Source organism: Ornithorhynchus anatinus, chromosome 7 (genome assembly GCF_004115215.2).
Source record: "Ornithorhynchus anatinus isolate Pmale09 chromosome 7, mOrnAna1.pri.v4, whole genome shotgun sequence".
In the NCBI taxonomy this organism is placed as follows: domain Eukaryota; kingdom Metazoa; phylum Chordata; class Mammalia; order Monotremata; family Ornithorhynchidae; genus Ornithorhynchus; species Ornithorhynchus anatinus.
In genome coordinates this window covers 40,768,085-40,794,036 of record NC_041734.1, presented here as the reverse complement: position 1 = coordinate 40,794,036, position 25,952 = coordinate 40,768,085, and the positions used below count along the sequence as shown (strand labels likewise).

General features: G+C 45.6%; 1 long non-coding RNA gene and 1 other non-coding gene across 2 annotated transcripts; both read right to left on the bottom strand.

The window, feature by feature from the left end:
* Positions 1-12,795: 12,795 nt before the first annotated feature.
* On the bottom strand, positions 12,796-20,003 carry LOC120638493. The gene is made up of 3 exons (XR_005660186.1): positions 19,959-20,003; positions 18,393-18,396; positions 12,796-12,808 (listed from the first exon to the last, which is right to left on the bottom strand). It is a non-coding gene; the product is annotated as an uncharacterized LOC120638493 (long non-coding RNA).
* Positions 19,938-20,009, bottom strand: TRNAE-UUC. Its single transcript has one exon. It is a non-coding gene; the product is annotated as a tRNA-Glu (tRNA).
* Positions 20,010-25,952: the final 5,943 nt, after the last annotated feature.

The following is a 25,952-nucleotide window of genomic DNA, read 5'->3' as shown; positions in this document are numbered from 1 at the left end:
AGACCAGTTACGCGTATTCAGATTTGTACAATACTAGGGTTCTCAAATAGTAAAGAGGTCTTCAGATCCAGAAATAAATGTTTGGGCATTCTAGGTCATTGGTGGCAGACTTTGATTTCTGCCATGCTACGTTATTTCTCAAAGGGAGACCTGGAATTTTTTTGAAGTGTTCCATGCCTTTGGGGCTAGTAAAAGCAATCGCTTGGGGAGAGAAAGGGAACGTAGGGAGAAATGACAGGGATTGGAGTTCTGAAAGGAGGGTCAGCCACTAGAGAGAGTACGTTATTTGTGTATGGCTGAAAGAATCGGACACTGGTAACACTGTAATGGAAAAGACAGCAGAACACAGAGCACAGGGAAGCGAGAGCGTAAAAGCGAAAGGTGGACGAAGGTGATATTTAGTCCACTGGCAGAGGGATCTTTAGCAGAAATGTTTTACGGACCTGGATATGAGTCATTTTTTTTTTTTTTATTGATGCCATAGTGTGGGACAATTCTTCTCTTTATTAACCTGTGTGTACATGGTAATTATGATAGCAAATTAACTCGTGCCACAATCCTTGTTATTTCAGTCCTGCCCAAAATTATATTCTTAGTCTAAATTTGACTCTACTTAGATTGCTCTCTTCTTGGTTGTCCCGTCGACACCTCAGACTTAACATGCCCACAACAGAATTCCTCATCTTCTCACTCAAGCCACGTCTTCCTCAAGATTTTCCCAACTGTAGACAACAGCACCATCCTTCCTGTCTCCCAACCCCATAGCCTTGGTATTATCCTCCACTCATCCCTCTCAATCAATCCCCATACTCAGTCAGTCACCAAATGCTGTAGGTTCTACCTTCACAGCATCTCTAGAATCTTCCCCTTCCCCGCCAACCAAACGGCTACCATTTTGATCCAAGCATTTATCATATCCCAACTTGACTATTGCATCGGCCTCCTCTCTGACGTCCCTGCCTCCCGCCTCTCCCTTCTCCCATCCGTACTTCATTATGCTACCCGGATCATTTCTTCTGAAAAGATCCGCAACTGCTCAGTCCGCAACTCCCCACTCCTCCACATCGAACAAACTCCTTCCCATCGACTTTAAGACTTTGAATCAGCTCTCCTCCTCCTACCTTATCTCTCGGATCTCCTACTTCAATCCAACCCAACACTTGGCTCCCCCAACACCAACCCACTCACGATATCTTGATCTTGTTTTTCTCACTTCCTTTCCCTTGCCTACATTCTCCTTTTGGCCAGCACCTCCCTAGAGAAGCAGCGTGGCTTAGTGGAAAGAGCAAGGGCTTGGGAGTCAGAGGTCGTGGGTTCTAATCCAGGCTCCGCCACTTGTCTGCTGTGTGACCTTGGGCAAGTCACTTAACTTCTCTGTGCCTCAATTACCTCATCAGTAAAAATGGGGATTAAAAAATGTTAGCCCCACGAGGGACAATCTGAGTACCCTGTATCTACCCCAGCGCTTAGAACAGTGCTCTGCACCTAGTAAGCGCTTAACAAATACCATAATTATTATTATTATTATTATTCCCACTACACTAAACTCCCCACCTTTGAAGCCCTACTTTAAATCATATCTCCCCTAAGAGGCCTTCCCTGACTAAGTCCCTCTCATCTGTATTTCCTCTGCGCTTGGGTCTATATCCCTTCCGCACTTTGATTTTTACCCCAACTCCCCAGCACTTGTGCACACATCCATCTGTAACTTATTTTAATGTCTATCTCCCCATCTAGTCTGTAATAATAATAATAATGACTGTGGCATTTGTTAAGCGCTTACTATGTGTCAAGCACTGTACTGAGCGCTGGAGTGGGTACAAGCAAATCCGGATGGACACAGTCCCTGGCCCACGTGTGGGACTCACAGTCTCAATCTCCATTTTACAGATGAGGGAACTTAATAATAATAATGTTGGTATTTGTTAAGCGCTTACTATGTGCCGAGCACTGTTCTAAGCGCTGGGGTAGACACAGGGGAATCAGGTTGTCCCACGTGGGGCTCACAGTCTTAATCCCCATTTTACAGATGAGGGAACTGAGGCACCGAGAAGTTAAGCGACTTGCCCAAAGTCACACAGCTGGCAAGTGGCAGAGCTGGGATTAGAACTCACGACCTTCTGACCCCCCCAGGCCTGTGCTCTATCCACTGTGCCATGCCGCTTTCCCTTGTGGGCAGAAATCAGGCTTTCCTACTCTAATGAACTGTACTCTCCTCAGCACTTAGTACAGTGCTCTGCATCGAGTAAGCACTCAATAAATATCATTAGTCGACTGGCTGAACGAATCACTTCCACTTATTTTGCAGTCTGTGTGCGGGGTGATAAAGTAAGTATATTTTTGCCTTTTTAAAAGCAACTTGAGGGTTGGGTTGTTGGTTTTTTTATGTTGTTATTCTACCCACAGATAAATCAAAAACAGCTGAAACTTTAAAAACTGAAACTTTCCATATGCCTGGTGTTCCCTGAGAAAACCCTTGGGAAATTCTGGGAAGAAAAAGAAAAAATAACGTAATGATAGATGAATGAAAATTCACTTCAACACAGGCAGTTCAGGGTGTCACCACTTTTAGGAGCTATTTCCAAAGTGGCATTTTGGAAGTGTGATCTGCCTGTACTACAGTTCGAAGGGAGTGGAGGGGGAGGGGAGGTAGGTCATTTGGGGTTTCTCTCTCAGAGCAATAGTGGTTCGCCCCCTGAAACGTGCCTCTCCTTCCAGAAAGAAAATCTAAAGTGACTGTCCAAAGGAGGAGATAAAGGTGCCATTTTCTCGGTGGCTTAGTAGCTCTCGTGGGGACTCAGCTTTTCTCCCTCCTGGGACATCCGGAAGGAGCATATTGTCCAGGAGGAAGATCTCCCTGCTGTCCTCTGGGCATCACACCTAGTCACACCCGCTCAAATGTGAAAGCAGTAGTAGTGATAGTAATAGTATTTATTGAGGGCCCATTGAGTGCAATAGTAATAATAGTTTTGGTATTTGTTAAGCGCTATGTGCCAAGCACTCTTCTAAGCACTGGGGTAGATTCAGTAGTATTTATTGAGCGCTTACTATGTGCAGAACACTGTACTAAGCACTTGGAATGTACAATTCGGCAACAGATAGAGACACTCCCTGCGCATTGACGGGCTTCCGGTCTAATCGGGGGAGAGATACAAGTTAATCAGGTCGAACACAGTCCGTGTCCCACGTGGGGCTCACACTCTTAATCCCCATTTTATAGATGAGATAACTGAGGCTCGGAGATGTGAAGTGACTTGCCCAAGGTCACACAGCAGACACGGGGCAGAGCCGGGTTTAGAAATCAGGTCCTTCTGACTCTCGGGACCTTGCACTGACCACTAAACCACGCTGCTTCTCTTTAGCAGGCACTCTGCTAAGGACTTGGGAAATGTAAGACAAGCAAGTGACGTATTCCCCGTCCAAAAGCAACCTACAGTCTAATGGGGTGGGCATACATAAAAGTATTTGCCAGCAAGAGTAATCAAAAATAAGTAACTGAACGGACAATCAAATACGTGTACGTACCCGGGCGCTGAGGATGAGTTTAGGAAGGTCAGGAAGTTGATGGGTTCATTTGACCAGGATGCCAGTAATTAATTGGGAAAGGTATTTTGGAAGGGATGGACAGTCAGGAGGGCTTGGAAGGTGGAGAGGGTTGCAGTCTGGGGGATTTGGGTTACAGGCCAAGTGAATTTCAAACGAGCAATCGGTGTGAGTGAGGGAAGGGAGGCAGGAGAATGGAGAGCGAGGTACAATAAATCAATGTTATTTATTGAGTGCTTATTGTGTGCTAGGCTCTGTACTAGGTACTTGGGAGACAACAGTAAAGTGGACAAGTTCCTTGTCCACTAGGAATTTACAGTCTAGAGAGGGAAACAGACATTTAAATAAATTATTGATAGGACAGTGGGAGAGTATAAGGATATGCACATAACCCCTCTCAACTATAAGTTCCGTGTGTGACCTTGGGCAAGTATCTCAGATTCTCCGTGCCTCAATTACCTTATCTGTAAAATGGGGATTAGGACCGTGAGTCCAATATGGGGCAGGGACTGTGCACAACCAATCTTGTATCTTACTGCGGCACTTAGAACAGTGTTTTGCACATATTAAGTACTTGATACCATTTAAAAAAAATAGGAAAGTTAAGAAGAGTAGATAGAGGAGGAAAGATGAATGGTTTAGTTTGACACATTTATTTTGAGATGCCGGGTGGGGGATGTTCTGGAGGCAAATGAAAATGTGGGATTGAAGGTTAGATGAGAGTTCAGGGCTCGAGAGGTAGATTTGGGAATCATCTGCACAGAGGTGCTGGAGCCATGTGAATGGATGAGCTCAGCAAGAAAGCGACTGGAGGGCAAGGACAGAAGGGGACACAGAATAGGGAATCAGGGAAGAGAGGTGGAAGATGAGCAAGCAAACAAAACTCATTAGGAGATGTACGAGACTTATAAAGAAGAACACGGTAAGTTCCATGCCAGCGAAACTGAATTCTGGAAGTATTTCAAGGAGGAGAGAGCGGTCCAAGGTGTTAAAGGCGGCCAAGAGGTCAAGGAGGAGTAAGACAGAGTAGAGCCCATTGGATTTGGCTATAAGGAAGTCACTGGAGATGTTTAGAGAGTGTGGTCTCAGGGAGGCGAAGGGGTCAAAAGCCTGGTTAAATGTACTTTCCCAAGCGTTTAGTACAGTGTTCTGCACACAGTAAGTACTCATTAAATACCAGTGACTGATTGGTAGGGAGCAGAGAGGCAGAGCAATAGCTGGAGAGAGCTCTGGGATCGAGAGAGGAAAGACTCTGGCCTTCTGAGGGCCCATGATGTTCAGCATTTAGAAAACATTCCAAGACATGGCCCCTGCCCTTTAATAGCTTGAGTGGCTCTTATCTGAACTCTGATGCGCTGCCCGTACCCTACAGGGGGTTCAAAAAGTCTACAACCCATGGCAATTTGATGTGAGATGTCGAAACTGTCGGACTGGAGTGAAACTCATATCCTGTGTGCAACCGGACCCGCAGATTGTTACTCTGAGCGACTATCTTGTTTCAGCTAGTTCACCTGAGAGGCCAAGGCATATAGGCCCAAGGCACATGGGTCAGTAATTTCCCACCACATGGAATAACAACTGTTGTTTTTAAAGTGCAAGATAACACTGAGATGCCACGGAGACACCGAGGGAAGGATGGGGAACGTTCCGGCAGGGAGGACCAGTCGAAAGGTACCTGATGATTTAAAATCTGAGTCAGTTGGTGAACTGGTGAATTAGACTTTAAATAGATAGACTATTTTTAAAATTCCTGGAAGCGCTGAAACTCTGTATGCGCTTCTGTGAAATCTAAGAAGAATTAATCAGTGTGAGACCTTTCTTTCTTCAGTAGGGAAAATTAACACCTAATAATTCACTATTATCCCTTCCTTTCAAAGATCGGGGGCAAGATTGGAAGTACTATTGAACTTTTTCCCACGGCACCCCATGATTGATTGATTGACTGGTATTTACAAAGCACCCACACTGGCTGAGTTTAGATCTGGCCAGAGTATTTTGGGAGGTGATTATTTTTCTCTGGAAATATTATTTTCTGATCAGAATCTACATGAGTTACTCTTAAATCTTAGAACCAAATAAATGTTCATGGGGAACAGTTAAGAAGCACTTATCACAACCTAGGACCTGCCCTAAGGTCCACATCAATCCATGTCCTTCCTGGTCTGACAAACCCGTTCTGGCAGGACAAGCAGAGTTCCAATAATAGTAATAATAATAATAATAATTATGGTATTTGTTGAGCGCTTACTATGTGCCAAGCACTGTTCCAAGTGCTGCGGAAGGTACAAGGTGATCAGGTTGCCCCACGTGGGGAGTCTCCATCTCCATTTTACAGATGAGGTAAGTGAGGCAGAGAGAAGTTAAGTGACTTGTCCCAGGTCACACAGCAGACAAGTGGCGGAGGCAGGATTAGAACCCACAACCTCTGACTCCCAAGCCCGTGCTCTTGCTATTGAACGATGTTTCCAGAGGGTGAGGATGCCGAAGTCTATCCATCCATTTGCCCAATTCAATCCCTTTGGAGCCACCTGTTCCCTTCCAGTCCGGGGAAATGACTATCTCCCTTGACCCTCCATTGTCCCTTCTCTTTCTCCTTCTCTTCCTCTCCTTCCCCATTTTATTCCCCCTTAACTTTTAGCCAGATGAAGTGTGTACCCCTCGTCAGCTGATCTAAACGTCAGCCTACTACTTTGGGGGAAGAACTACTCCTATTTTAAACTTGGCATGGTTTTGATTCCAGGGAAAGTCATTTTGCTATGTGCAACGTATCTTATAGTGATCATATTTGATAGGAATCACTCCCATTCCCTTTTGGTGGTCATTTCCTTGACTGTACAAGACAATCTTTCTACTCTCCCACTCTCCCAATTCATCTTCAGATTACTCACCAAACTCTGCTCAGTCTCCACATCCTTTTTCTGCCTTCTCCTCCTCTCTTTTCTTCTATGGTACTCGCACGGTACTTTTATGGCACTTACTATATGTCCAGCATGGTTTTAAGCACTGGGGTAAGTACAGATATGTCAGGCAAAATATGGTCCCTGTTCTATAAGGGGCTCACGGTCTAAATAGAAGGGTAATAATAATAATAATGATGGTGGTATTTGTTAAGCGCTTACTATGTGCAAAGCACTGTTCTAAGCGCTGGGGGGATAAAGGGTGATCAGATTGTCCCACGTGGGGCTCACAGTTTTAATCTCCATTTTACAGATGAGGTAACTGAGGCCCAGAGAAGTTAAGTGACTTGCCCACAGTCCCACAGCTGACCAGTGGCAGAGCAGGGAGTCGAACCCATGACCTCTGACTCCGAAGCCCTCTTTCCACTGAGCCACGCTGCTTCTCTAATAATTTAGTCATTATTACATCTCCCGCAGTTGAGTAAACTGAGGCACAGAGAAGTTAAGTGGCTTGCCCAAGGTCACGCCCAGCAGGCAGCGGTAGAGGTGGGATTAGAACTCAGATCTTCTGGCTCCGAGGCCCAAGGTTTATACCCTAGGCCATGCTGCTTTCTTCCCTCCCTTTTCCATATTTGTGTCCTAGGGTATATATAAGTATGTGTGTATACGTGTGTTTGTGTGTGTGTGTGTGTTCAGAACCCTGACCCTCAACCCTCAAGTCGAAAATCCCCAGGACTGTCCCTACACTGCTCACTGTCCCCAGACTTCCCTGTGGTATTGGATCACCTAAGACAACTTCCTAATGAAGGTGTTGGTAAGTGTTGGCAAGTTGCACCTGGAAAATTTAATAATGTTGGTATTTGTGAAGCGCTTACTATGTGCCGAGCACTGTTCTAAGCGCTGGGGTAGACACAGGGGAATCAGGTTGTCCCACGTGGGGCTCACGGTCTTAATCCTCATTTTCCAGATGAGGTAACTGAGGCCCAGAGAAGTGAAGTGACTTGCCCAAAGTCACACAGCTGACCAGCGGCAGAGCCGGGATTAGAACCCGTGACCTCTGACTCCCAAACCCGCGCTCTTGCCACTGAGCTACGCTGCTTCTCTAATAATTTAGTCAATATTACATCTCCCACTTCATGGGCAACGGGCAGAATGGTGGAACTGGAGTTTCTGGCCAGGGCAGTGGTTGTAGCCACCTGAAAATCTACAGTCTGTCAACTGACACCCTTGATATTTGGTCATCTATTTTGCTTCTGGTCAGTCAACCAATCAAGGAAATTCAGTGAATGTTTACTGTGTGCAGCGGCCTGTCCTCAGTGCTTGGGAGAGCACAATACAACAGAGTTCGTTGACATGATCCCTGCCCTCCAGGAGTTTAAAACTCTCCTAAGCACTTAGTACAATCCTTTGCACTCAATAAATGCCCTTAGTTAGGCAAATGACTTAACTACCCAAATAACCTTTTGCCAAATTCCATTCGATTGAAATTGAGAATGCCAACATTTGTGCCCCTAAAACCTGTGAATTTGGAAATCATTACTCAAACAGGGATCCACCAATGGAGTGAATATGTCTCCTCCACCTCCTGATCCTTCCCAAGTCCCCCTCCGCCTTTACTATCTACCACTCAGCAAGGGGTACACAAACTGTGAGTTGTTGTTTTTTAAATTGTTTCGTTGATGGAGCATTGAAGGAGAGACATGAGAGCCCTGGGAGAAAAATGGCACCCTCCAGTTATCGCCCCTTCTCCCTCTTATCACTGCTCTCTAAACTCCCTGAGCCAGTTGTCTACTTCCACTGCCTCCACTTCCATCCCTCCTATTCTCTTTGACCCCCTCCAACCCATCATCCACCACTTTCACTCCATCGAGTCCTCCCGCTCAAAAGTCACCAATGACCTTCTTCTTGACAAATCAAATAGCCTCTACCTCACCCTAATCTTCCTTGACCTCTGATGCCGTTGGCTACCCCCAACTCCGGAAACATTATCCGACCTTCGCGTCACTGAAACTCCCCTCTCCTGGCTCTCCTCCTATCTTTCTGGCTAATCATTCTCGGTCTATTTTGCAGGCTCGTCCTCTGTCTCCCATCTCTTGGTGAACTCGTACGCTCCCAAGGCTTCAGCTACTATATCTATACGGCTGATTCCCAAATCTACCTCTCCGGTCCTGAGCTTTCTTCCTTCTCTATAGTCTCGGATTTCTTTCTGCCTTCAGGATATCTCTACTTGGATGCCCCAAAACTCAGTATCTCCTAAACAGAGCTCCTCAATTTCCCATCCAAACCCTGTCCTCCCCCTGGCTTTCCCACCATCCTCCCTGTCTCACAAGCCCGTAGACTGGGTGTAATCCTCAACTCGTCTCTATCGTTCAACCCACATATTCAATCTGTCACCAGATCCTGTCAGTTCAACCTTCACAACATCACTAAAATCTGCGCCTTCTTCTCCAACAAATCTGCTACCGTGTTAATACAAGCTCTTATCCTAGCCCACCTTGATTACTGCATTCAACTCCTTGCTGACCTCCCTGCCTCCTGTTTCTCCCAGCTTCAGTCCATACTTCACTCTCCTGCCCGGGTCATTTTTCTACAGAAATGTTCAGTTCACATTTTCCTACTTCTCGAGAACCTCCACTACTTACCCATCCACCTTTGTATCAGACAGAAACTCCTTACCATTGACTTTAAAACACTCAGTAAGCTCTCCCCTTTCTACGTGACCTCTCTGATTTCCTGTTACAACCCAGTCTTCCTCTAATCCCCACCTACTCAGCGTACCTTGATCTCACTGATGTTGCCGCTGACCTCTCACCCGTGTCCTGCTTCTGGCCCGGAACACCCTCCCTCTTCATGTCCCACAGACGATCAAGGATATCATATCCCACCTTCCAAGCTCTATTAAAAGCATATCTCCTCCAAGATGCCTCCCCAACCTAAGCCCTAATTTCCCTTTTTCCCCACTCCCTTGCCCTTGTACTTGGCTCTGTACCCTTAATTCACCTCTCCCTCAATCCCACAGCATTCGGCACGTCTCCCCCTCTAGACTCTAAGCTTGCCGTGGGAACACATCTACCAACTCTGTTATATTGAACTCTCCCAAACACTTAGCGATCTGCACTGTAGGCTATTAATAAATATGATTGGTTGATTGATTGAGTTTTCTTCTGAGGAATGGGTTGGAATCAAGGCAGAGAACCTGCTCATTCAGGTTAAAATTGAACTATTGCCACTGGCTTTTTCTTTAAGTTGATTTGGCAAAAAGTTTCCATGACCAATACCACATCTTAGCTGCAGAACAGTTTTCATCCAGGGGCTGAACTTTCAGAGGCGCTCTCTCCCTCCATCAAATTTTCACGCTTCCATCTTCCAGAGATTTGCCCAAGGCCACACTGCAGACAAGTGGTGGAGCCGGGATTAGAGCCCATGACCTTTTGACTCGTTCTGCCCAACCTAAATGCTAATGACCTCAACTTCAGCAGAATAAGGTGTGTTCAGGAGACTGACTTTTGAAATGTTGGTGCCATCTCATCTGTCTTCCCTTTAAATCTGTCGAGAGGCTGGAGTCATCTTCCCTCTTCAGGGGGACTGTGAGTGGATGTGGAGAGCCGTTTAACTCTTGTACTGTCATGAGGACTCTTTGGTGGGTCATAGTCTGTGTAGTCCGGGATCTCTTCCTCTTTAACATACCACCCTTTGTCCCATATGTCCCTTTCATTTGATCTGCCGCCTGTCAGCTGTGTGACCTTCGGCAAGTCACTCAACTTCTCTGTGCCTCAGTCACCTCATCTGTAAAATGGGGATGAAGACTATGAGCCCTACGTGGGACAACCTTGTCTCTCCCCCAGCGCTTAGAACAGTGCTTTGCACAGAGCGCTTAACCAATACCGACATTATTATTATTATTCTCTGCATGTCAGTGGAGGTTTCCGAAAGCTTCTCTTGGTCAGAATCAAGAAGCACTGCAAGGTGATGTTGATGTAATCCTTGTTTTGCTGCAAGTTGTTTTTTTTCCCCTCAGAATCATTTTCATCAAAAACCAGGCAGTAGTGGGCCAGATCAAGGGTCCATCAGGCCCAGTAATCTGGCAATGGGATGTTTCCAGTGGTGCTGTGCTAGTTGCCCTCCTCGACAGCCATTCTAATGGTTAGGGATATATATCATAGCTGATTGAGTGGCTGCAACCTCAGAATAATCCTGCCTCTGGACCACGCACACTCTCTCAGGGTCGCACCCGGAGAGTTTCCAGTAGTCTACGGGTCTCGGCTACAGGAGGGACAGTCAAGCAGAGGCCTCCCCGTGCCATTCCTAGCTGGGGCAGTGGCTAGTGAGCGGAAGGCTATGTCCTCCACGTCAAAACTCACCTGTGCTGGGCAGCGGCGGCGTGGGAGAGAGTTGGGGAAACTGAAGCGGAGACTCAGGTTTACTGCGTGGAAGGAGGCGATGGTAAACAACTTCCATATTTTTACCAAGAAATCTCTATGGATACACTACCAGAACGATTGCAGATGGAAGTGGGACGTTTTGGGAGAGATGTGTCCATGGAGTCGCTATGGGTCAGAGACAACTCGACGGCATAAGACAAGGCTACACACACACACACACACCGACAGCATATCAAAGGGACTGTTATGAGACTGAACTTTTTTTTAGGAAAAGGAACAGCTAAAACCAATTCGTTTTGAAGTAGATCCAAACATGTTCTGGATTTGATAATAATGTTGTTTAGTTGCTGCCCCACTGGTGCTGATTTTCAACAACCCCGAGTTGAAAGCCAACAACCTGAGCCGGCAAATTTCCTTCACACCAGAGCTCTTTCATTTTGCTCCCCCAAACTGTGCCCGTGGGGTATTATTCAAAATAATACCACCGCCTCCTTGCATTTGTAGAGTTTGCTACTTAGAGGTGCTCAGTAAACTGGTATTTTAAAGTTGACTTTACCCCTCCACTAAAAATTGTATTTCTTGGGCCAAAGTAAAGTTTGCGGTCCACTTTTATGACTTCTCTCTGCAGAACACATTTCAACATTATTGAAATCCCAAGACTGAGAAATTGGCCGCTGCTTGTATTCAAACCACAATATTGGCTCATCTAGCACTTGGATGTAGACATTAGGGAGTTGAGGCTGAAGAGAAAGAAAAAAAATCTAAACTAAGATACACATCGTTTGACAAAATATATGTTTTGCAAAAAAAAAATTACCCTGAGAATTCCTTGGATAATATCTGTGGTTTGCAGCTGTATCGGGGGATCTTTAGAAGAAAAATCGGCCAGATGATTATTATTATTAATAAAGGACTAGTAGTTTATGTGGTCCACATCTCAAATTCCTACTCTTCTGAACCCGGTGATTCAGACGGATCGTTAGTGTGATGAAACGTGTCACTGCTAGGTGATGTCATGAGTTCGGTGAAGCATCCCACTTTCTCCCCACCGCTCTGATCCAAGGAGACAGGATCCTTGGGAGAGGGTGTGGTTTTAAGGAAGTTGACGATGGGTACAAAATGCTAGATGGCAAATCATCTGTGACTACCAGTCTGGAGGCTTCTTTGTTGAGGTGCACAACAAACACATACTTTTGGTGCAAATTGAAAAAGCGGTATGGCATTTGCTTACAAAAGAGCTTAGGAAAAAGAAGTGTGGTGAGCGCAGCGTTAGTAGGGTGGGGCCCGAAAAGAAGACAAAAAAGCAAAGATGAGAGACAGAAACAGAGAAACAAATGGAATTTTTAGGAGCATGAAAGAAATAGATTGAAAAAGCAGCCAGAGATACACAACCTTCCCTAAGAGAGTCAGCAGAAGCTCGACATTCAATTTCAAACGTAATGAGGTCTCCAATGCTTTGTTTCGGATTGGATCAACTAGTTATAATGGCTTCTGTTTTTATAGATCCAAATTCTGTGTGTGCTACTAGTTAGCACATTTAATAACTCTTCCACAAATGGGTAATCAAGGAGAAAACATGTTATAAGTGGCTAATTTAAGAAAATGAAACTTCTGGGTGCAATTAGCCTCTTGTTCTTTTATCATAATGGCATAAGTGAAAGTGACCTGTTGCAATTATAATAAGGGAGACATCAGAGCCATGACTAGTGCCTATACAGTAAGGGAGGTACCCAGAGGCAAAATTAATAATAATAATTATAATGATGGTATTTGTTAAGAGCTTACTATGTGCAAAGCACTGTTCTAAGCGCTGGGGGCATGCAAGGTGATCAGGTTGTCCCACGTGGGGCTCACAGTCTTCATCCCCATTTTCCAGATGAAGTCACTGAAGCACAGAGAAGTTAAGTGACTGGCCCACAGTCACATAGCTGACAAGAGGCCGAGCAGGGATTTGAACCCATGACCTCCCAAGCCTGTGCTCTTCCACTGAGCCACGCTGCTTCTCATAAATTAAAGCCTTCCCTGCCTAAGCCCTCCTTTCTACTTCTCCCACTCCCTTCTGTCACCCTGAGTTGCTCCTTTTATTCATCCTCTTCTCCCAACCCCACAGCACTTACGTACCTATCTGTAATTTATTTATTTATATTAATGTCTGTCTCCCCCTCTAGAATGTAAAGTTGTTGTGGGCAAGGAATATGTCTGTTTATGCTGGTATTCGTTAAGCGCTTACTATGTGCAGAGCACTGTTCTAAGCGCTGAGGTAGATACAGGGTAATCAAGTTGTCCCACGTGAGGCTCAGGGTTAATCCCCATTTTACGGATGAGGGAACTTAGGTCCAGAGAAGTGAAGCGACTCGCCCGCAGTCACGCAGCTGACAAGTGGCGGAGCCGGGAGTCGAACCCATGACCTCTGACTCCCAAGCGCGGGCTCTTTCCACTGAGCCACACTGCTTATTTTTATATTCTTCTCACCCAAGCACTTAGTACAGTGCTCCGCACACAGTAAGCGCTCAATGAATACGACTGAATGAGTGAAAGCTCTGGCCCAATCAAACCACCAGTCAGTCCATCAATCAGTGGTACTTACTGAGCATTTACTGTGTATAGAATACCGTACTAAGTGCTTGAGAAAGTACAATCGATAAGAGTTGATAGACGTGATCTCTGCCCATAAGAAGTTTACAGACTACAGGCTCCCTGCGTCTTAATCCTTCCCTTGTCCCTTGAGATCCCAGCAGGCACTTCAGAGGTTGCCTTGTTGCAGCAGAAGAGGCCAAGGTGATCAATAATAATAATAATGATAATAATAATGGCATTTTAAGCACTTACTATGTGCCAGACACTGTTCTAAGTGCTGGGGTAGATAGAAGATAATCAGGTTGGACATAGTCCTTGTCCTCCGGAGGGCTCACGATCTTAATCCCCATTTTACAGATGAGGGAACTGAGGCATAGGGAAGTGATGTGACTTGCCCGAGGTCACACAGCAGACAAGCGGTGGAGCCAGGATTAAAACCCAAGTCCTTCTGACTCTCGGGCCCCTATTCCATCCAGTAGACCAGCTGATCAGAGAAGCAGCGTGGCTCAGTGGCAAGAGCCCGGGCTTGGGAGTCAGAGCTCGTGGGTTCGAATCCCGGCTCCGCCACTTGTCGGCTGGGTGACCGTGGGCAAGTCCCTTCACGTCTCTGTGCCTCAGTTACCTCATCTGTAAAATGGGGATCAACAGCGAGCCTCACGTGGGACAACCTGATTACCCTGTATCTCCCCCAGCGCTTAGAACAGCGCTCGGCACATAGTCAGCGCTTTACAAATACCAACCTTGTTATTAGCAGGAGATTCAGCGTGGGATCCAGTGTCAGAGCCATCACTGGACAGTTCCGCGGACTCTCTCCCAAGCGTAGAGACTGCCATCTCCACCCTCCCTTTCCCCACTGCTTTCCCTGTGGATATGGGGGAAGCTAAAATGAGGACAAACTTCCTCCGCCGGCTCCCTTTGCTCCCACAGAGGCCCTGAGGAAGGGCGAGCGGGACAGCAGAGATCTGGTTTCTTGGGGTGGGCTCACATGTCTGGGGAGGAGCACCGCACCAGATGTCTAATCAAAACATTCTGCTGCTGCGACGCCTTGTCAGAAATTAGTGACAGCTGACTTGGAGACTGAAGCCACACCCTTATCTTTCTCCCTCTATCCAAAAACAATTACGACCTCACCCCAGTTAGCCGTTTCACTGACCGGTTGCCATTTCAAGCTAACGGGAAGCAGCGTGGCTCAGTGGAAAGAGCACGGTCATGGGTTCGAATTCCCCCTCGGCCACTTGTCAGCTGGGTGACTGTGGGCAAGTCACTTCACTTCTCTGGGCCTCAGTTACCTCATCTGTAAAGATGGGGATTAAGACCGTGAGCCTCACTTGGGACAACCTGATGACCCTGTGTCTACCCCAGCGCTTAGAACAGTGCTCTGCACATAGTAAGCGCCGAACAGATACCAATATTATCATTATTAATTATGCCCAAAGTTGAGTCAGAAGGTAATGTCTCAGCTTGACGTATTGCTCAAAATCTCTTCGTTTTCTCTTTTCTCCTTGCGACCGTCACAGAAGAGGGAGAAATCTGATCTTATTCTGTAACTTCAGATGTTTTTGAAGGCGATTCAGAATTTTGATTTACATGGTCTGAGCCTTGGGTATCCAAAGCAGAACCCCTCTCTCAAACTCACTGGAGTTGGTCCAGACATTCAAAATCCCTCACTTACACCTTAATGGACAAGACACCGAGGATGCTCAGTGGAGGACTTTTAACTCTGGTCTTTCCAGTAAAGACAGTTTGGACTCCCGGTAGACTAACCTCCACTTACATAAATCCAAGCTGGGTATTGAGGTGGGAATAGTTGCTTAAATCTGTTAAATTTTCTGTTTTGCTATTTGGCATATTGAGTTTTAAGAAAGTGTACATGCTTTCACATATGTACGATAGGTAGAATCCAAAAACTATGACTCTAATATTGACCCGGAGAACCACCTCTTCACTGTCCTAGAGTGACAACCACTGACAACAGTCCCCAGATGATAGAAACATGGCCTGGTGAAAAGAGCACAGTGCTGAGCTTTGGACTCAATCAATCGATCCCATTTATTGAGCGACTGCTGTGAGCAAAGCACCGTACTAAGCACTGGGGTGAGTACAGTGCAGAAATGTAACGGACACATTTCCTGCCCACAGTGAACTGGGCCTAGATTCAGATCCTGACTCCATCACTTGCCTACTTGCCTACTAGAGAAGCAGCGTGGCTCAGTGGAAAGAGCCTGGGCTTTGGAGTGAGAGGTCATGAGTTCGAATCCCAGCTCTGCCACTTGTCAGCTGTGTGACTGTGGGCGAGTCACTTCACTTCTCTGGGCCTCAGTTACCCCATCTGTAAAATGGGGATTAAGACTGTGAGCCCCATGTGGGACAACCTGATTCCCCCGTGTCTCCCCCAGCGCTTAGAACAGTGCTCTGCACATAGTAAGCGCTTAACAAATACCAACATTATTATTATTATTACTGTGTGACCTTGGACAAGTACTCATTTCTTCATCTGTAAAACTGGAATTAAATACTTATCATCCCTACCCTTAATAATACTAATAATTGTGGTTTTTATTAAGTACTTATTATGTGCCAAGCACTGTACTACGGGCTGGAGTAGATTCACGAAAATGAAGTCCCACATGGAGCTCAGAGTCTACAAAGAAGGGAGCGGAGGTATTGAATTCTCATTTTTCAGATGAGGAAACTGAGATACAGAGAAGTAATGTGACTTGCCCGAGGTCACACAGCAGACAAGTCGGTGGAGCCGGCGGGATTATAACCCAGGTCCTCTGACTCCCAGGCCCATGTTTTTTTCCACTAGGACATGCCGCTTAGACTGTGAGCCCAGTGTGGGGCAGAGACTGAGCCTGATCTGATTAAATCTTCCCAGGGCTTATCACAGGGCTTGCCACAGAGTAAGCTCTTTAGAAATATCACAGTTAGTACTGCTATTACGTGGCCTATTCGGGGCCTAGGTTTCAGAGTGGTGATGTTTGGAACAGGAGGTAGTGGTTTTGTAAATCTGTACGGTCTCCACTCTGGAAGAGGCACACAGCAAATATCCTCAACTCCCAATGGCTCCATTATAAGACTCGCAGACCCAAGTTAGTGAGTTACCCCAACCAGTTTATTCAACTTTCTGAGATTTCCTCCAAGACTGAACCAAACAGACCAAAAACTGGGGAACTCATGTTTCTTTGGGATTCTCATGAAATAAGGAAAATCTTGAGAAATGGAATTGCAAGAGGCCATGGAGATGATTTCAACTTGGTTGAACAAGAGGGAAAAGTTCTGTGGGGACATGGACTCAGCTTATTCCCATATCTGAATAAATAGCTGACAAGAAAGTTGTCCTGATGGAAAGGTGAAACCAAGAAGCAGAATTTGAAACCTCAGAAGAGACCATCCATCAGAAACAGGAAAACCAATTTAAATCTCAAAATTGGCACAATAATTCAGAGCAGAAACAAATGAAAGACGCATAGCAACCACCCCATTACCAAACAGGAGTATTTCCAGACCTCTTAAGGGAACCACAAAATAGCCTCCAAGACTCTCATGAATCTTCAAAAAGCATTAAGTTCCAAGATTTTGTCCCATTCATCACCTTAAGAGGACTATAACATGAACAGTCTGGCTTTTGGAGGCAGACTCCCCCTGAGAAATATAACATCGCCCATCTCCCAGCATTTTAAAAACTGGTGGCATCTTTAATTGACAATAATATTCGTAGAGCGTCCTGGAACAGGGGAGGTCTAGGATCCAGAAATGTAAAAAGAGGAGTGAAGAGCACTTCATCATTCTTCTTAATTTTCATCTTCATTAGTAATGATTACTATCTACCGTGTGCAGATCTCTGGACGAACATGTTCCCTGCCCTCCAGGAGTTTACCATTTAATGAGGAGCTTACAGTCAGCTTTCAGTGGGAGAGTGAAGTACGCTTCAGGAAATGAAGGAGAGGGTGGACGCCCTGCAGCAGTCAGATCGGCTTAGTGAGTACCAGAGAAGCAGCGTGGCTCAGCGGAAAGAGCCCGGGCTTGGGAGTCAGAGGTCGTGGGTTCGAATCTCGGCTCTGCCACTTGTCAGCTGCGTCACTGTGGGCAAGTCAGTTAACTTCTCTGTGCCTCAGCGGCCTCATCTGTAAAATGGGGATTAACTGTGAGCCTCACGTGGGACAACCTGATGACCCTGGATCTACTCCAGCGCTTAGAACGGCGCTCTGCCCATAGTAAGCGCTTAACAAATAACAACATTATTACCATTCGGGAAGGAGGGGCTTTTTTGAACGGTGCCAGGAAGATCACACCTGCAGGAGACAGAATCTCAAACAGAAACAGACACCAGACAAAACAAATGGGAAACGCAAGGCCCCAACAGAAGACCATCTGTATTTGTGTCCAGTAAGGAAGGGACTGTTGATCAGACATTGGACTTTCCAATCCTATATGCCCAGATGGATACATTTTACCATCTGTAGTGTTATCTTCAAACTTGAAAGTGCTCTCCCTGTGTAAAGACTTCATGTTGCTGGCGGTTGCCGTGTGTGGGTTGCTCTTTGTTGAGCTACTTTAGTTGATATTTCGTTTAGGTTTGTAGTGCACAGAGATATCCTGAAAATACCCGGTTAAACCTGAATCATCTACCCAAATGGAGGGAATTGGAGCAACACAGATATCACCCACCAAAAACATGAAGCCTCCCCATCCAGTGCTGTAGACTGTAAGCTCCTCGTAGGCAGGCAACTCTGTTGCGTTGTACTTTCCCAAGCTCTTAGCACAGGGCTCTGCCTATAATAAGCACTCAGTGAAAACCACTGATCAATCCTGGCGAGCGACCTTAAATAGGGAGTCTTTAATTTAGTGACATGTTAGAATTTTGCTGAGACACTGAAACAACTCAAATGAAATAAGTTGCCATTTTTTGCAAATGTAAAGATTCTTCCAAAACCAAAGTCTTGTCTTCCGCTGTCGAGTCGTGTCCGACCCGTAGCGATGTCACGGACACATCTCTCTCAGAACGCCCCATCGCCATCTGCAATCGTTCTGGTAGTGTATTCGTAGAGTTTTCTTGGTAAAAATACTGAAGTGGCTTACCATCGCCTCCTTCCGCGCAGGATACCCGAGTCTCCACCCTTCACTCTCTCCCTTGTCACTGCTGCCCAACAGAGGTGAGTTTTGACTCGAAGCAGGTTGCCCTCCACTCCCTAGCCGCTGCCCAAGCTAGGAATAATAATAATAACGTTGGTATTTGTTAAGCACTTACTATGTGCAGTGCACTGTTCTGAGCGCTGGGGTAGATCCAGGGTCATCAGGTTGTCCCACGTGAGGCTCCCAGTTAATCCCCGTTTTACAGATGAGGTATCTGAGGCACAGAAAAGTGAAGTGACTTGCCCACAGTGACACGGCTGACAAGTGGCAGATCCGGGATTCGAACCCATGACCTCGGACTCCCAATCTCGGGCTCTTTCCACTGAGCCACGCTGCTTCTCTGGGTATGCCTCTGCTTGACTTTCCCTCCCACAGTCGATACTGGTAGAGTACCGGAAACTCTCCAGGTACGATCCTGAGAGGGGAAAACCGAAGTGGTGTCCCAAAATTCATGGATTAATTTAGCTACACCATAACTAGTTCAGTATGAGTAATTCATTCATTCAATAGTATTTATTGAGCACTTACTATGAGCAGGGCACTGTGCTAGGAGTGTACAATTCAGCAACAGATAGAGACAATCCCTGCCCAGTAACGGGCTCAGAGTCTAAATGGATAATTTTGGTATTTGTTAAGCGCTTACTATGTGCCAAGCACTCTTCCAAGCGCTGAATAGATACAAGGTAATCAGGTGGTCCCACATGGGGCTCACAGTCTTAGTCCTCATTTTACAGATGAGGGAACTGAGGCACAGAGAATTTAAGTGACTTGCCCAAAGTCGCGCAGCTGATAAGTGGCAGAGCCGCGATTAGAACCCATGACCTCTGACTCCTAAGCCCCGGCTCTTTCCACTGAGCCACGCGGTCAGTACTATCGTTACACACCTACTGGGATTCAAGTACTGTACTTAGCAATCAGGAAAGTTGACAGAGTTAGTAGACATTATCCTAGCCCTCAGGGAGTTTACAATCTAGCCGGGGAGAAAGACACTAACATGAATTACAAGTAGGAGGAGGAAAGAAAAAAGAGAGTGAGTGCTTAAGTAATACGGTATTTAAGATCCATACACAAATTATTCTGGTAGGTGGTGAGCACAGAGATAATAATAACAATATTAATGTTGGTATTTGTTAAGCGCTTACTATATGCCGAGCACTGTTCTAAGCGCTGGGGTAGAATCAGGGTAATCAGGTTGTCCCACTTGAGGCTCACCGTCTTAATCCCCATGTTACAGATGAGGGAACTGAGGTACCGAGAAGTCAAGTGACTTGCCCAAAGTCACACAGCTGACAGGTGTCGGAGCCGGGATTAGAACCCATGACTTCTGACTCCTAAGCCCGAGCTCTTTCTACTGAGCCACGCTGCTTCTCTAAATAAAGACGGGGGGGGGGGGGGGGGTCTCTTCCCATACTGGGAGTCGAACCCGGGCCGCCTGGGTGAAAACCAGGAATCCTAACCGCTGGACCATATGGAAGCCACAGATGTCAACTGTGATGGGAAAGTTCACCGGAGGAGAGGACATGGGAGAAAAGATGAGGAATTCAGTTCGGGGCACATTGCTATTGTTCTCGTCTGTCCGTCTCCTCCGATTAGACCGTGAGCCCGTCAAAGGGCAGGGACCGACTCTATCTGTTACCGATTTGTTCATTCCAAGTGCTTAGTACAGTGCCCTGCACATAGTAAGCGCTCAATAAATTCTATTGAATGAATGAATGAATGATCTTGAGGTGTTAGCAGGAGTTAGAGAGCACGACCTCGTGGAAGGAGCTCAGAACTAGGAGTCGGGAGACATGGATTCTAATCCCAGCTCTTCCGCCTGCTTGCTGTACGCCCCTGGGAAAATCATTTGACTTCTCTGTGCTTCAGTGTCCTCACCTGTAAAATGGGGATTAAATACCTGTTCTCCTCCCCCCTTTGACTGGGAACCTGATGCGGAACAGGGATTGGGTCCGATCTGATTGTAGATCTGTAAATTCATTCTCTAGACTCTAAGCTCGCTGTGGTCGGGGAATGTATCTACCAACTCTGTTGGAGTATACTCTCCAAGCACCTAGTACAGTTCTCTGCCAAAGCAAGCACTCAATAAATATCACTGATTGATTGTATCTACCTCAGTGCTTAGTACCCTACTTGGCATAGAGTGAGCATTTAGCAATACCGTTATTACTATATTATTATTATTATTGTTATCCTTGTAGAGAAGCAGCATGGCTTAGTGGATAGAGCATGAACCTGGGAGTCGGAAGGGCCTGGGTTCTAATTGCGGCCCTGCCATATGTCTTCCGTGTGACTTTAGTCCAGTCCCTTAACTCCTCTGGGCCTCAATTACCTCGTTTGTAAAATGGAGATTAAGACTGTGAGCCCCATGTGGGACAGAGACTGTGTCCATCATGTATCTACCCCAGAGCTTAGAACAGTGCTTGGTATACAGTAAGTGTTTAACGAGTACCATGATTATCATTCCTATTATTAGAGATGTCCTTAAAGCAGCAGTAGATGTGAGATTTCGGAGAAGGTGACGGGTGTGGATGAGTTTCCTTAGGGAGTGAGTGAAAATGAGAAGAGAAGGGGATCCCCTCCAAACACAACCTTGAAGGACCTCCACAGTTAGCGGGTGATAGATCGGCAGAATAAAAGCCCACAGAAGAGACTGAGAAGAGGTAGACAGAGTGATAAGAGAAGAATCAAGAGAGAACCATGCCAGTAAAACCAGGGTTAGATTCAAGGAGAAGGGAGTAGTCCCCGCTGTCCAAAGCAGGTGAGGGGACCAGAAAGATTAGGGAAGAGTAAAGTCCAGGCCCCAGGTTTGAGATCTGGACTAGGGTTTAGCCTAGAATTTTAGGACTGTCTAAACTAGAATTTGAAACTCACAAGATCTTAGGCTGGAAATGAATCCACGCACTTGTCTTCAGGCAGGACCACATTCAGCCATCCCACAGAAATGAGAATTTCTCCTGAAAGACTTCAGAGGAACATTTCACACAGCTTCCCTCTGTAGCCCTCTTTCTTACAGCTAACCAAAAGTCCTCGTGAAGCAATTTGATTTCATTTCCTCTTTTTCTCTCTTCAGTGGAGGACAGCTGATTACCATGCTCTAGAAGAACCTCTCCTATACTTGAAGACCGTTTTTGAGCTCTTTTTTGGTATTGTTTTCTTTTCACTTCCCTGAATAATTCCAGTTGTTTTAACTTTTCCCTGTAGATCTTATTTCCAACCTGTTGATTGTTCTACAACTTCTCCGAGTTCCTGGAAATTCTGTTTTAGGTGTAAAATCCAGATTTGGATACAATTCTTTATTAAAAGCTGAATATAAAGGGAGGGTTACCTCATGATTACTCTGTGCTAGACGGGATACTTTGTATTAACCTAGCATTAAGCTTTTATTTGGACAACTATGTCAGTTTGATATCCGCTGTGTCCTCCAAATAGCACTACTAGTGTGCACTGGGTGCCTTTTGGGTGCCCAGGGACACATAGCAGACACGTGGCCGAGCCAGGATTAGAACCCAGATCCTCCTGACTCCCAGGCCTCTGCCCTATCCACTAGACCGTGCTGCTTCTCTTTGTTCTGGACTTTTCCAATACGCCAGCATTATATGGGATTCTGATTCTGCATTCCAAGGTGCTAATCGACCCTCACATCAATTCATGAGAGCATGAAAATTCAATATTAAGCCAAATTGGGTGCAGAACTAATTCAGGAGAAACACTTCTTATGAACCCAGACTGACGGTGATTCAGTGAGGGTCTCTCCAACCAGCTGAGAGTAGCCATAGAGTAAGTAATAAAAGTTCTGGTGCTGTTACTCTAGCTTGTATTTCCTAAGTACAGCACTGAGTACTCCAAGGTGGAGGGAATCAGAGATTTAAGCTAAGATATATAACGTATAATAATAATGATGGTGGTATTTGTTCAGCGCTTACTATGTGCAAAGCACTGTTCTGAGCGCTGGGGGATACAAGGTGATCAGGTTGTCCTACGTGGGACTCACAGTTTTAATCCCCATTTTACAGATGAGGGAACTGAGGCACAGAGAAGTGAAGTGACTCGCCCGAAGTCACACAGGTGGTGAGCGGCGGAGCCGGGATTAGAACCCATGACCTCTGTCTCCCAAACCTGGGCTCTTTCCACTGAGCCACGCTGCTTCCCTTTTCTTGCTTCCTTTAGTCTTTAAAGCCTGCCTCTTTAGCATAGCAGAAAAATATCTTTTTTTGACTAATAGGATTTCTTTAATGAAGTCAATGAGATTGTTTCCAGAATCCTGTTCTCTGTGCTAAGTTTGTAACTAAGCACTATTTACCCCTTTTCTATTCTTAATCCTCAACAAATTGTCAAAAATGGTGATTTTTCAATTCTTCAAGAACCCTAGTAATAATATCAATAGTATTTATTAAGTACTTACTCTGGGCAAAATATTGTACTAAGTGGTGGCAGAAAATACCCAGGTGGGAATTAAACACAGTCCCTGCTCACCGTGGACCTCACATGCTAACCCTAGAATGCTAGTCGTTGAGTTCAGCAAAATTAGTCGGGATAAATATTTTAGCGGCTTCACTCGATCTTCATTTTATTCGTTTTAAACCCCTTTCTTGAATGTGCTCCCAATCACTTTACCAAACAGCTGCTGGTCAGTGTCCTGCTCGAGTCCATTTTTCTTACATTTTCCACCCAACAAAGTTGTGGTTAGGTCCTTTCTGCTAGGGATCAGTATTCCAGGACTTTATCGTTGTTTATCCCCTCTTACACTAGGAGGTCTAGGAAGCCTCATAAATGATGCTGACAAAACTGCTCTAGACCCTTGATATGCTATCTGTTTTCCCAGCGCTATAGAAAAGCGTTTTTTTTTTTTCTGCTCTTGTTTCCTCGTTGTCAATATTATTTTGCGTTTGCCTTCCCCTTAAACTGTAAGCTCCTTCTGGGCAGGACTCAGGTTCTTCGCTTCTTTCGTGCTTTTCAAAGCACTCGGCGCACACAGAAAACACTCAATAAATATTAGAGATTGACTGATTGATCATAATGCTCTGCTAGTCAGGGTCCCAAGGGACTTCTCGGCTTCTAGGTTTGATTTATCCATGCATTGTTGAATAGCGTTGCTAAGTGGCAGATTCTAATGATAATGCTGGTATTTGTTAAGCGCTTACTATGTGCAGAGCACTGTTCTAAGCGCTGGGGTAGATACAGGGTAATCAGGTGGTCCCACATGAGGCTCACAGTTAATCCCCATTTTCCAGATGAGGGAACTGAGGCACTGAGAAGTCAAGTGACTCGCCCACAGTCACACAGCTGACAGGTAGCAGAGTCGGGATTCGAACCCCTGACCTCCGACTCCAAAGCCCGGGCTCTTTCCACTAGAGCCACGCTGCTTCTCAAGGTTCTAATGACAGCTTTAAACTGAGTTGCTGGTGAAAATATCTGGTTTGTGTAGTTAGTCACAGGTGTAAGTTGGTATAAAACCTTAGTTTTCTTCAGGGCTATTGTCAGTCCAGATCACAGTGCTGACTGCATTCGGTTCTTCTTCATTTTCATGCATTTTTCAGTAAGTACCCCTTGAACACAGCCATCAGATCCTTGATGTCTTCCTATCCTCTCTCTACTTTGGTTATGGTATTTTTAAAGCGCTTATCATTATGTGCCAGGGAGTGTTCTAAGCCCTGGAGTAGATACAAGCTAATCAGGTTGGACACAGCCCCAGTCCCACATGCGACTCACAGTCTTAATCCGCAGTTTTTCAGATGAGGTAACTGAGGTGCAGTGATGTTCCTCGAGTTGTCCGGGTCGCGCAGCAGACAAATGACAGGGATTAGAACCCAGGTCCTCTGACTCTCAGACCCACGCTCTATCCACCAGTCCACGCTGCTTCTCAATTTTCCCCTGGGCCTCAGTTTCCTCACCTGCACATTGGGGATTCACTATCTGTTCATTCATTCATTCATTCAGTAGTATTTATTGAGCGCTTACTATGTGCAGAGCACTGTACTGAGCGCTTGGAATGGACAAATGGGTAACAGATAGAGACAGTCCCTGCCCTTCGACGGGCTCACGGTCTAATCGGGGGAGACGGACGGACGAGAACAATGGCAATAAATAGAATCAAGGGGATGAATATCTCATTAAAACAATAGCAGATCATTCAATAGTATTTATTGAGCGCTTACTATGTGCAGAGCACTGTACTAAGCACTCGGAATGGACAATTTGGCCACAGATAGAGACGATCCCTGCCCATTGACAGGTTTACAGTCTAACTGGGGGAGACAGACAAAAACGATAGCAATAAATAGAATCAAGGGGATGGACATCTCATTAACAAAATAAATAGGATAATAAAAATATATACAAACAAGCGGAGGAGCACAGTGCTGAGGGGAGGGGAAGGGAGAGGGGGAGGAGCAGAGGGGAAAGGGGGGAAAAGGGGGCTTAGCTGAGGGGAGGTGAAGGGGGGCAGAGAGAGCAGAGGGAAAAGGGGAAGCTCAGTCTTCTCTCTCCTTCTTAGACTGTGAGGTCCGTAAAGGACAAGGACTTTATCTAAACTGCAAACGCTGCAGCTAGCCCAGCGTTTAGAACAGTGCTTCATGCCTAGTGAGCATTTAACAAATACTACTATAAATCATTATTTTTTATGATTACTACTGCTATGAGAGAGGAGATGTTTTTCTTTGAGCTGGAAGGAACTCAAATGACAGCAGAAGGCATTTATAAAGCTTTCTTTCAGTCTCGGCGTAGGAAAATGGGCAAGCACTTGAAGATCTAGCACTCTAATGAAGTGAAAGGAGTTGTTTTGTGATTGGGGACCTTCCCCTAATTTTTATTCCTGCTTCTGTCGCTATTCCATAGTACATTTCCTTCAAAATCTGCAGTTGATCCATTCACAGATCAGTTCCAGAGGATTGAAGACCAAGCTGAGAAAGTGGCTAGGTTGCCCGGACCCTTTCTGAAAATATATTTAATCCGAGCCTCCTCCAACAGCAAATACTTCCCGAGAAACAACCTTTGTAATTTTGGTAGTTCTGTGGCAGTCAGTGAAAATTACTTTATGCAGGAAAGACTCTACCAGTCTTTCCAGCATTTCCTTTCATCTGGCTTTATCTCACTTCTTGCCTTCCATGAATAGAAAATGCAAAAGGGTGCAGGAAGTAAGATAAAGTATGACAAAAAGGAGCTCACTTCTTCAAAAATGTGCCTTTGGGGCTCTTTATTTGTTCTTACAACCAAAGCAGTTCTTTTCCTAGAGGATCAATTTGAACTTTTCCAAACAAGATGAAACAGTCCTGGAATCCTTAAATATCACTAGCGCATTCCTTAAGGATCTCAATCTAGGTGGTAGCCACAAGGTTAATCAATGTTTGCAGTGTATTTATTTCATGCCTAGATATGCTAATTACTGATCAGGATTTGTACCCTACAGCAGAAAATGGCG